This window comes from Dromiciops gliroides, chromosome 2 (genome assembly GCF_019393635.1).
Source record: "Dromiciops gliroides isolate mDroGli1 chromosome 2, mDroGli1.pri, whole genome shotgun sequence".
In the NCBI taxonomy this organism is placed as follows: domain Eukaryota; kingdom Metazoa; phylum Chordata; class Mammalia; order Microbiotheria; family Microbiotheriidae; genus Dromiciops; species Dromiciops gliroides.
This window is the reverse complement of record NC_057862.1, coordinates 576,861,222-576,874,545: the sequence shown is the minus strand read 5'-3', so window position 1 is coordinate 576,874,545 and position 13,324 is coordinate 576,861,222. Positions and strand designations below refer to the sequence as shown.

At 37.8% G+C, this 13,324-nt stretch overlaps 1 long non-coding RNA gene across 1 annotated transcript; it reads right to left on the bottom strand.

The window, feature by feature from the left end:
* Window positions 1-1,514: 1,514 nt before the first annotated feature.
* Window positions 1,515-12,505, bottom strand: LOC122739679. The gene is made up of 3 exons (XR_006354669.1): window positions 9,931-12,505; window positions 8,039-8,065; window positions 1,515-5,637 (listed from the first exon to the last, which is right to left on the bottom strand). It is a non-coding gene; the product is annotated as an uncharacterized LOC122739679 (long non-coding RNA).
* Window positions 12,506-13,324: the final 819 nt, after the last annotated feature.

Below are 13,324 nucleotides of genomic sequence, written 5' to 3'. Positions count from 1 at the left end.
GTTTTCTTTATCTGTTTTGACTCCCCCTGCTTTAGATGTCAAGTCTCTAAGTGCAAGGAGAAATTTGGTAGAATCCCCTTTTTGCCTGTTTTTAAATAGTTTTTATAGTAGTTAAATTATTCTTTATGTGTTCAGTAACCAGTTGCATGTAAATTCAACTGGTCCTGGATTGATTTTTTTCCTTTGAAAGATCATTTATGGTTTGTCCAATTTCTTTTTCTAATACAAGGTTATTTACATACTCCATTTCCTTCTATGTTAATTTTTACCTATGTTTTAGGTAAGGATTTGATAAAAATATCTTAAATCCTTTGTAAAAGATGGAGAGATGTGGGCTGGTCAAAAAATGAAATTAGCTGGTTTTGGAAGTGGTTAGCCATTAATGATTCAATATGAACTTAATAAGAGATCTCTAAAGGAAGGCCCCAGGGAAGGCCTTGTGTTTTTCAGCATTTCAATCAGTGACTTGGAAATATGCAAAAAATGGCATGATTTCCAATTTTGCAGGTGGCGCAAATTTATGAGTGAAAATTATGACTGATTGATAGAATCAGGATCCCTAAATATTTTGATGGGCTAGAGAATTTGGCTAAATCTAATGAGATAAAATTAAATAAGGATAAATGTAAAGTTTTACACTTGAGTTTAAAAAGTCAGTTTCACAAGTTCAGGATGAATGGAGTTCAGGTGATGGTGGTAAATGGCCTCCATCACCAAAGACATTACCAGAAGTACCATCACCAACAACTTGGTGAAGAACCAATGAAGTAATCCAGGGTTCAATTTTCTCTGCATCCCTCACCCCTCATTTCAAAGAAATCATTCCATTCTAATACTACTAACAATAGCTAATTGTATTAGGTCAAGTTTGGTTCAGATGAGCTAGTAGCTCTGGTTCAAAATTGGAACGAGATGCCATCCATACTTGTAGGTCATTAGGTAAGTAACAAAAGGAGGTATACTTAGGCATAGCTTGGAAGGGATACAGCCTTAAATTCAGTTGAGCAGTTTCCCTGTCTCTATGCTGCCCAAGAAGATTCATAGTCAGGCTATTTTTGTACTCAAGCAATCAGAAAACTACATCAATGGTCCAAGACTAATTCTGTGAGCCAGTTAAGTCAGATTAGTTGGTTTCAAAAATGTTTTTTTAAAATAAGTATCTAAGTTCACATGGTGAACAATGTGTGGAAGCAAGGAGTCTGGTAGATATTCCTCATATCATTGTGCCCAAATTAATAGTTTTAGAAATTGAAGAGTAAAACAGTTGATTGGTAGCAACACTTCACAAAAATCCCAGAGAGAGCTCTCTATGCCATTACACTAAATGGTATCACTGCAAGAGAGAAGTCACCTTCTTCCTTCTTCCTTCAGAGCATTCTTCACCAATATCTATCCCCATTTCTGACTTTTCAGGCAATACTCAGAATTAGAAGTGATATAACAGATGGCAAGAAATGAGACAGGTGGGTTCATAAGCTCTTTCAACAAGCATTTATTAAAGGTAACACCCCTCACTATGTGCCAGGAACTGTGCTAAGTTCTGAGAACACAAATACAAGCAGAAAGACCGACAGGAGGAGATAATACATAAAAAGAAGCTGAAAAGGGAGAGGATGAGTTGGGATATGGTGACCAAGTTCTGTTAAGCAGCAATGCTTTATAACTACAGTTTAATTGTAGGTAGACACTCATAGTGATAACCCAAAAGACATTTGAATCATCAAAGATTAACATGTTCAAAATCACTACAGTGCTAAGAACATTGATTATATTTCACATATCTTTTTAATGGGTGGTTTGTATGGTATTAGAGACATCTGGTATCTCTAATAACCTGAAATGTTTAGCCAATATACTACATAGTCAATAACAGTTTTTACTGGACCAACCACTTGCTGTATGCTATAACTACAGGAAATACAAAGGAAGAAGTAGCCCCAACCTAACCATATATTTTGAGTGCCAAGACACTCTTTAACACCAAATTGGATCAGTGGGCTTACTCCTGTGGGTGACCTTTCCAAAGATGCAGATCACAATCTTATCCTTTATGATTCTTCTTTATGTCCTCCCAGAAATTCTTCACAGGAAAGGAGTGAAGGCATGACTAGGTTCAGTTTAAAGATAATAAAGGTATGTAGGGTATCCTAGCCCAGAATCTTGGATTTGTGTAAGAATAAAGCTCAGCAGTATGCCTTAAATTGGTATAGATAAAAGATAGACAACTTGGCCTTTTTCTTTCATTGTTCTCCCTTGCCCCTCTTCCACCATGGTGTTTTAGAAATCCTTCATATTCTTAGGGGTGTAAAGAATTAGTTCTTTAAACATGTCCCTAATTGCCTAGAGTATATACTAAAAAGGCAAAAACATATAGATAGGCAGAAATTTCCCCTTATAATTTTCCAATAGTCGGCCCCTCCACATAAAGCCAAAATGCTTTTCTTTGAGTTTGGCATTTTCTCACACACAGCATTTGTATTCCTAATGCTTGGAGTGTGGTGCAGGCATGAATGAAGTACTTCATCCCTTAGTATTTCATCACTAGTCATTTAAGCTTCTACTGAAAAAGCACTTTCAATGGGGGTCTTTCAATGTTGCTGAAGGGCTGTACTTCAAGGCTTCACATGCTATTTCCTAGGGGGAAGTTACTACCCAACTAAGGAGTGAACCAAAATCCTCTAAAGTGAGCTAGGTTTATAGATTCATAAATTAGAGCTGGAGGGGATTTTAGAGATCTATTCCAACTCCTTTGCATATGTGTATGTATATGTGACTTTATAATAGATAGACGATAGATAAAGACAGAGAGAGAGAGAGAGAATCAGTTCAGAAAGAAAGAAACAGAAACAAATGCAGAGAGTTGGTTATTGTTGTCATTGATGTTAGGAGAGTGAATGAAATGGCTTCTGGTGATTTATGTCTCCCAGATGGAAGGCAGCTATATCTCTCCTCCCAATGTTCTAGGAATACCCATAAGAGGTTGTGGGGGATCTTTCTCTAATATCAGTTTGAGTTTCCATTTTGGGTATGTTCCGCACATTATTAGCCAACTAGAACTTTAGTTCCATTGAAAGAATTAATATCAATGAACTTTTGTAAAACTAATGTTTTCAAAGATATAGCAATAATAAAAGTACAAAAATTTCCCCCCTAAACACCTTTGGGACTCTCTCTCACCTATACTACCTCAGCCTCTGAGAAGAGAGGGTTCAGACAATAATGTAGGTACAGGTCCAAATGTGACATTGCTGCAAATGAGTCTTCATCTCAGCTACTCCTGGGTCCGAAAGGATGATTATTGGGATAGTGGTTCTTGGCTGGCTGTAAAATCTATCATGTATTTAATTCCTTAACTCTTGGACATCATTGACTTTTTAAAAAATGGTATTCTGAAGCCATTATGGTCTTTGTTTCTAGATTAATCTCCTTCACCTAAAACAAAAAGAACACCAAGACAAAGAACAAATGCCTATATGCACAGGAATACACTGGCCTCAACATATCTCATAGGAGATACCCAGGACTCTCTTCTTACAATGCTGTCCTTTATAGCGAGATCCCTTGAATGTTAGGTGAACTCCCAGTGAAGGATCTTTACAACACAGATATGTTGCCTCAGATTAGAAGACTTGGGTGGATTGTGATCTATACCATTAGAGGGAATATCCATGAGAGGTATGCCTATAATGATAATGGGGAGATAAAATAGGCTGACTCTGGAATAAGAAGATATTTAATACATTACATTTTTTTCAATTGTACTGTCATAAATGGCCAGTTTCTGTAGCATGAACTTCTTCCCCTGGCTAGCCAATAACTCATTTTAAAACCATATACCTATTGTAACAATGATAGTAATGGTAGTTGGTATTCTCCAATGGTGGTTGGTGTACTCAGTGGTGGAGTGTATATCCACAGCAACCTCTTAACTTTTGAAGATTAGGCCCTAAAAGGAGATAGGAACAAAAAGCAGAAACCCTCTCTGTCCTCAGAGGGAGAATTTTTGACGTGTAACTTTTAGACTGAAATTAGGCTTCTCTGCAGTATGTTGAATCAAAAGCAGGAGTATTCTTTTAGTTCCTCTATCCAGTGGACAACCCTGTTAATTATATCATTGTTCCAGGACACCTTTCATATAGTTCTAGTATATATACAATGGAGATTTCTGATTCTTTGATTTCATCTTTGATTAAAGCACAGCAGTTGCTAGCAGGAAGGTGAAGGGCAGCATGAAATCTTTTTTGGCCCAAGCTCAAGCACTCTTTCATTTTTAAAAAAATAGATTTTAACTGTTATCTTTTGTTTTCACATATTTACATTTTCAAGTGTATTTTTTCCTCCCCTTTTATAAAATCCATCCCCTATAACAAAGAATAAAAGGGGGAGGGAACAAGCCCAGCAAAGCCAACAAAAAACATAAAGCATTTTATTATATGCACTGTTTTATATGCATAGAGCCCCATCTATGGAAAGGAGGCGTTGGAGGAGTCTTTTCATGGTTCTTCTTTGGGGTCAAGCTTGTTTGTTATAATTTGATAGATTCACTTCCAGTTTTGTTATTTTTCTTTCCACTTATACTTTTGAGGTTATTACTTACATTGTTTTCCTGTTTGTGCTTTCTTCATTTTATATATTTATGTAAGTCTTCCCAGTCTTCGTAATATTCATAATTTTCACTGTTTCTTATAATGAAGTAATATTCCATTAATTCATGTACAAAATATTGCTTAGTCATTTCCCAATTTATGAACATTAACTTTGTTTCCAATTCTTTGCTATTACAAAAAGAAGTTCTCATAAACATCATAAAAATGGGACCTTTCTTTTTATTTTTTATAACCTGGAATATATACAGAGGAGGGGGATCTCTGGTTCAGAGGTAATAGACATTTTAGTGACTTTCTTAGCATAATTCAAAACTGCTTTTCAAAATGGTTGGACCAATTCAGTTTCACCAACTATGCATTTGTGTCCTATCTTTATACAACCACTCCAAAACTCAGTATTCCCACATTTTGTCAATTTTGCCAATGTATTGGATTTGAGGTGAAACCTCAGAATTATTTTGTCTATTTTTTCCTTTATGTGATTTTAATAGTTTATAATTCTTTTGAGAATGATTTGCTCATATTCTTTGACCACTTATCTACTGGAAAATAGCTTTTGGTTATACATGTTTCTATTATTTGCTTACATATCTTAGATATCAGACACATAATATATATATATATATATAAATATATGATAAAGATTTTTTTCTTATTTGATTTTCCTTCTAATCCTAGTTCCTTTACATTCATAAAAAAACTTTTCAATTTCATGTAACTGAAATTATCTATTATATGTTTCTTTCCTTTGTTTGATTAAGAATTCATTCTCTACCTGTGAAAGGTACCTGATCTTATTCTTTTCAGATTTTAATATTTTTAAAGGTGGAATACTTGCAAGTGTAGATATTGCTATGGAAGATAAGGTTGGGGGGCTTTTGCTTAATCCTTTTTGCTCCCTCCTTACTGATGGATAGGGGCTGAGATGAATCTTTTCCAGGCTTTTCCTTTCTCCTCTCATGCCGGTGGTCTAGAACAGAGGTGTCAATCATGCTGCCTTTGTGTGGTATGAACGAACAATACTCCCAACCTAACTCAGATGAAAACAATTGGAAATTATTTTTTAAAATAAATAAAAATATAATAAAACACAGATAACATTACATTTTAAAACTAAGTTTATATGCAATGCACAGATACTAATGTACCAGTTAGTGTCCTGTTTCTATTCAAGTTTGACCCCACTGGTTTAGAATGTGATCTTTTCTCTTGTCAACTTCCTCTTCTTCCTAATCACTTTCACTCTAGAGATTTAATGAGCTGCATCCTGTTATAATTAGCTTGTGTTTTAGTCTAAGGGAAATATAATGGTCCCTCATGTCCATTTGTTCCCTTCCTCTGCTGTTTTATGGAGTTTATAGTAGATGTGGTAATGTGTATATGTATATATATATACACATATATATATATTAGATACAGTATATATTAGATATCTACTAACTATATATCTAATAGATGTAGTAAATATATGCATATATGCTAGATATATACATATATATCTAGATATACACTTAGTATATATCTAAATGTCATAGATATATATGTATATATATATATATGTGTGTGTATGTGTGTATATATATTATATATGTGTATATAGAGACTTTTTTTCAGATTAAGTATAATCATTATAGCTCAGGGCCCCTATTTAGGTAAATTCATAACATTCAGGCAGAAGTTTGGCTCTCTGCCACAATTTAAATTTATATTTACTTTTAACTAATTCATGGTTTCTTTATGTGTCAGGCAAAAATAAGAATACAGGAAATGATTAAATAAAAGTAGTAGGTGGAGGAAAGAAACAGGCATTTATTAAATGCCAACTATGGGCCAGACACTTAACTAAATTCTTTGACATAAAACCTCATTTTATCTTCACAGCAAGCCTGAAAGGTAAATACTATTATTATCCCCATTTAACAGTTGAGAAAACTAAAGCAGATAGAGGTTAAGCAACTTCCCTGGATCACACAGCTAGTAAGAATCAGCAGCTAGATTCAAACCCAGGTCTTCCTGACTCCAAACCTAGCACTCACCCCACTGCACCATCTAGGTACCTCCCTCCATAGGATATTAAGAGTTTTTGTTACTAGGCAGACATGGGAAGGAAGGATGGGGAAAGAGCAGGCCTTCTTAGAACTTCCCTCAATCCTTAGAGAGGTGAGTACAATAGTAATTTCAGAACAAGCTTTCTAATATGAGATCATTCTAGAGGGCTTGGCCTCTCCTTTCTTGCTGTAAGTTCAGCCCTTCTTTCATGTTCTCCTTTTGAATTTTCCCTTCAGTGTTTTTTTCGTCTGATGATCTTAAGTCACCACTTCTTTCTGGCTCTGCTTTCTAAGTTATGGGCAGGATTAAGGACACTGTATTCCCATGGATACTGCTCCCCAACTCTTCAAAGTACCCCCTCACTATTTGTGTAACCCTTAGGAACTTCTGTGTGTGACTCCATTCCACTTTCAACCTCAAAGTACCAAAGATGTAATGAATACTCATCCCTCTGAACTACAAATTCTAGGATTCTTATAAGTTTTAAAACCTATATTACAATGGGATGACCATTCAATTTGATATTCAATTTACATCCATTTTAAGTTTCTTTACTATATGCTATATGATATTGTTCTAAATCAAATTTCTATCAGACCATTTTCTGATTTTTCTAACAATTCTCATCAAATAAGAGTTCTTTCTCAGGTGATTTCTTTGGGGTCTTATCATACAATGAGTTGCTAAATTAAATTATCTCTTATTCTTCCTTGAAATTTCCTTTTCTAAAGTGACTATTCCCAGGTTCAATACCAGCTCCAGAACCTGTGGAGACAGGCTCTGATGTATTTAGGATGATGAAAAATACCTCTGTGACCTCAAGTTTTTCTCAGCCTGCCTACTCATCTCTGGAATTAATAAGTAACTGACTCAACAACTCATGAAAACTGAGAATCCCTACATGTGCAAATGTAAAGACTCAGTAAAGCTTGGCCTTTAAAAACAAATGTAGTCACTCAATCTAGGATAGAACATTTACAAATTGCTATGATTGTCCACCTTTTGTTCCCTCCCACGAATTTTAGCAGACATATTTCTGCTATCACATAAAGAGAAAAGCCAGTGTGCTGTTTTCAGACAGTACCATAGGCAGCTTCGGGCAGGACCACAAGAGCATGGGGGTTCTACACCTTGTTGGGAAGATTATAAGTCTAGTTTTGCTGGCTCCAGAACTAAATGTCATTAGGTCAGCCAGATGTAACCAAGCTTTGGTCAAGTGATTCATTTGCACTGAGGAATCTATCAGGATGATGGGGTTATTTATGCTGTTTGATCTGCATATCCTCTTTCTAACAGGAATCAGGGGGGAGCAAAGATAGCTTGGTGAATGTAAGACTCTTATCAAAGGAAGTTAAATGATCTTAAGGCCAAAAAGTACTTACCATAAGGATAGAGTGACTCCATGGGTACTGTATTTAAGATAATAAAAATGAATGATTACACAACGACATTCTGAGGGTTTAGCACAAGACAGAGTAAGGGGGCAGACTTTAGCTAGCATATCTCTAGGTAAACAGTTCTCCCCACCCCCTTCCCCCACTGCATCACCTTAGGTATCACTCTTACTAGTAAAATTGTCTTAGAGAAGTTGCCCAGCTTTCCTTATTCCTTTCCCTTCTCTTCCTGCAAGTCTGCTTCTTCTTAATGCTTAGAGCTTGAAGGCATTTGTAGATGATGATCAGTGACAAAGAGTGGGGAAATCTCTAAACATAGATTTAATAAACTGAAATAATCTCCCTAACAATTCTAACTGTGAAATTCTAACACTGAAGAATTATGGGAAGTAGATGATCAATGCCTCTTTGTGAATCCCTTGAAAAAACTCATCTCACTGTAAACAAACAATAGATGGCATAGTTCTTCCAGATGAAATTCACAATCCTCAACATAATTATATACCTTCAGCTAAAAGCATTGATTAAGACTATTAATAGTGAGACTTTCCATTTGGTCCACAGCTGCTTGAGAATATAAGGGTGGGATGTATTCCCATTGGGAACTAGATGAAGTTCCTAGCACTGGAAGAACAAAGGGACAAAGAGGAATTTTTTTCTGAGTTACTTAGGCTCCCAAGAAATAGCATCAAGCAGTAGAGAGTGTGTTACTTGGAATCAGGAAAATCTGGTTTTTAGTTCTGTCTCTGACACATATTGGCTGTGTGACTATGTAAGCCACTATCTTTTCAATGCTCTAGACAACTCTCTAACAGATAAGTACTCAGCAGTTACCTACAGAAGGAGTTTACACCATGGGAGTTCTCCACACCAATGAAATTGCAGGCCTGTGGATGGATGGATGGATGGATGGATGGATGGATGGATGGATGGATGGATGGATGGATGGATGGATGGATGGATGGATGGATGGATGGATGGATGGATGGATGGATGGATGGATGGATGGATGGGTGGGTGGGTGGGTGGGTGGGTGGGTGGGTGGGTGGGTGGGTGGATGGATGGATGGATGGATGGATGGATGGATGGATGGGTAGATGGGTGGATGGATGGATGGATGGATGGATGGATGGATGGATGGATGGATGGATGGATGGATGGATGGATGGATGGATGGATGGATGGGCAGACACAGATTTTTTAACTAAATTTTACCTGGGATTCAAGATTAATGCATTTCCATAACGATCCTCATTAATGGGGAAAATGATTACTAGAAGCTTCTTCCTTCCAGCTTAGAGAGAGGACATCTTGCTACGTCTGTCCCTCAAGCAAATATCCATGAAGCTTTAAGTAATCATTTTTTTCCACCAATGAGGAGAGTATTATGAAAATGTACCAGGCCTAAATCCCAAGTTACATTAGGATTTTCAGTGGGAAGGAAGCCTAGAGATCAACTAGTGAAATTGATCACTTTTATAAATGTGGAGACCCAGAGTGATTAAGTGACTGACTCAGAAACATACAACTACTGAGAAACAAAGTCCAGAAGTGAATCCAGATCTCAACTTCAAATCTATTAGTCTTTGCACTATGCAGGCTGAGCAAAAAGCTGCGTTATACCATTGTCACTGTTCCTTCTAGAAGCTTGAACTGGATGTTATCAGACAGAGAGAGGGGGGCAGGGGGATGCAAATGATTCTCTTAAGATCTCATTCTTGTCTTACTCTCTTACTTATCCTCTTGCTGTACCCTTCCCTATCCCAACTCCTAACCTCAACCAGTAGTAACTCCTTCCCCTTAAAACAGGACACCATGGACAAGCTCCCTCAATATCCATTTCCTTAGCTATAAAATGGAGATAATGATGCATTACTTACCTCACAGGTAACTTATTTACCATGGAAGGTTGTTTCTTGCCCAAGATTACCAAACTAGCCATCCTCACATCTGTACAGACTTGTAAGGCTTTGAAAGTCCTTTCCTTGTCATGGCCCTGTGAGGTTAAGTAATGCATTATTATCCCCATTTTATAGATGAGGAAACTGAGGAGTACTTTGAACTAAATGATCATTAAAACTCCTAAAATATAGTTCAATACAGCTCAATACAAAGTGACCAGAATCAGGTAGAGTGTAAAATACATACATAACACACTTGAGGACTTGGCCCTTTATTCTCCTCTCCTTATATACCCATCTCTCCTTCCCTAGTTCTTCAATCTGAGTGTACAGGGGTCATTACAATCAATCAATTAATTTCAATCAAGCATTTATTAGGTACCTGTTATGTACCAGGCATTATTCTAAGTGCTTGGGATACAAAAAGAGATAAAAGACAACCTCTGCCCTCAAGGAGCTTACACTCTAATGGAGGAAGCAACATGCAAACAAATATACACAGGATAAATACAGGATAAATAGGAAATAATTAACTAGAGAAGGCACTATTATTAAAAGGGGTTGGAAAGAGCTTCCTATAAATGATAGAATTTAAGCTGAAACTTAAAGGAAGCCATGGAAATTGGTAGGCAGAGTAATGGAGGGAGAGTACTCCACACATGGGGGACAGCTGAAAAAATGATGGGAGCTGACAGATTATCTTGTTCATGGAACAAACCAGTGTCACTGAATTAAAGAGTACACAAATGAGATTAAAGTGTAAGAAGAATGGAAAGTTAGGAAGGGGCTACATTATGAAGAGCTTTGAATGCCAAACACAGCATTTTGTATTTTATCCTAAAGGTAATAGGGAGCCACTGGAGTTTATTGTGTAGGAGGTGATATGATCATAACTCCATTTTAGCAAAATCTCTTTGGGGCTGAATGGAGGATGGATAGGAGTGGGGAGAGGCTTGAGGCAGGCAGAACCATCAGCAAGCTTTTGCAGTGGTCTAGGCATAAAAAGATGAAGGCCTGTACTAGAGTGATGGCAGTATCAGAGGAGAGAAGGGGACACATTTCAGAGATGTTGCAAAGGTGACATCAACAGGCCTTGGCAACAGCTTAAATATGAGGAGTGAAAAACAGTGAAGAGTTGAAGATAACTCCTAGGTTGTATACTTGAGGGACTGGGAGAATGGTGTTGTCATCTATAGTTATAGATGAGGTTGGATGGGGGGTGGGGGAGGAGGATATAGAAGGGAAGAATGAATTTGTTTTGAACACGCTGAATTTAAGATTTCAAGGGGGGGAGGCTAGGTGGCACAGTGGATAAAGCACTGGCCCTGGATTCAGGAGTACCTGAGTTCAAATCTGGCTTCAGACACTTGACACTTACTAGCTGTATGACCCTGGGCAAGTCGCTTAACCCCCATTGCCCTGCAAAAACAAAACAAAACAAAACAACAACAACAACAAAAAGATTTCAACTGGACATCCAGTTTGAGTTGTTAGAAAGGCATTTGGAAATACGAGATTAGAGGTCAGTGGAGAGTAGGTAGAATTGAGAATCATCAGCATGGAAATGCTAATCAAATCCAAGGGAGCAGGTAAAATCAACATGAAAAAAGTTTATCGAGGAGAGATGAGAAAATGATCAACAGTGTTAAAAGCTGCAGAGAAGTCAAGGAGAATGAGGGTTGAGAAAAGGCCATTCTTCAGGCAACCTAGAGACCACTGGTGTCTTTGGAGAGAGCAGTGTCAATGGAATGATAAGACCAGAAGCCAAATTGTAAGGGGTTAAAAAGAAGAAAAAGAGAGAAAATAGAGACATGGCTTTTTCAAGGAATTTAGCTCCAAAGGGCAGAAGAGATGTAGGATGACAGTTGGTGTAGAGCAATAGATCAAGTGAAGGTTGTTTTGTTTTTTTTTCCAGAATGGAGAAGACATGAGCATGATCATAGGCAGTTGGGAATGAGCTGGTAGAAAGGGAGAGACTGAAAACAGATGAAAGAGAGGAGATAACAGAGAGGTATATCTGTTGAAGAGGATGAAATGGGAATAAGTAGAAGAGAGCCTTGATAAGGAATAAGGTCACCACAACATGGGAGACAGGGGTAAGGGAAGATAGTGACAAGAAGATCACAGAGAATGGGTTTTTTCTGGGTGGGTAGTGGAGGAGTCATGGAAGGTTTGAGGAGAGATAAAGAGTTGTTAGGGAGAGTGGGATAGTGAGTTGATATGGGAGATATGGTAGGATTGCCAGTAGTGATGAGGGCCCAGTTCACATTGTATGACATACATCTGTAGTGGTCCTGGGCAGAATGGTTACATAATTTTCTCTACCTTCATTCACCAGCATGTGTGTAAGAGCAAAAGCAGTGCATGGTGGGAGTGATCCAAGGCTGAGGCTTGGCAGGGCATAATCATCAATAACATTGTAGAGTTGAGGGGGTAGCTAGGTGGCACAGTACATAGAGCACCGGCCCTGGAGTCAGGAGGACCTGAGTTCAAATCCGGCCTCAGACACTTGACACTTACTAGCTGTGTGACCCTAGGCAAGTCACTTAACCCCCTTTGCCCCACAAAAAAAAAAAACCAAAAACCAAAAAACAAAAAAACATTGTAGAGTTGAATTGGTTCACCAAGGACTCAAGATGGGGAGAAGAGGAGAGAATGGCTAGAACAGGGGAGATGGCCTGGAAGAGAATTGAGAGGTCAAGGGATCTGAGGTCATGATGCAGATGAAGAATAGGATTTTGTAAGGGGAAGCAAAGGGAAAGGTGAAATGCCAATAGATTATGGTCAGACAAGGGGATTTCAGAATTCTTGAACATGGAGGTGGCACCTTTGTAGATGATGGCACAATCATGGACATAGCCATATTTGTGTGTGTGTGTATGTGTGTGTGTGTATGTGTGTGTGTGTGTGTGTGTGTGACAGCACACATTCATATGTGCAATCTGAAGTGGGATGGAAGAGTAGTTCATGGAAAGTGAGTAGATTAAGGAACTGAGTGGTTAAGGTATTTGAAGGAGATTTAATATGTATGTTGAAATCTCCTAGTATGAGGGCAAGAGGAGGAGAGAAGAGAAAAAAATGATGGGCCATGTACCAAATGCACTGAAGAAGGAAAGAGAGTCACCCAAAGGGCTGAATACAAAGATACTAGGATTTTGATTGCATAGTAGATATTAATAACTTGAACCTCAAAAAGAAAAGGATTACTGAATAATAGAGGTAAGGGGAAACTTAGAAGCTACACTAGGGAATAAGGAGCATTCCCACTCACTTGCATGGATCAGTGAGTTGAAAATGAGTGAAATTGCAACATCACCATGAAAAGAGCTGCCAGGGAGGCTGTGTTATCTGAGGGGAATAAGGTTTCAGTAAT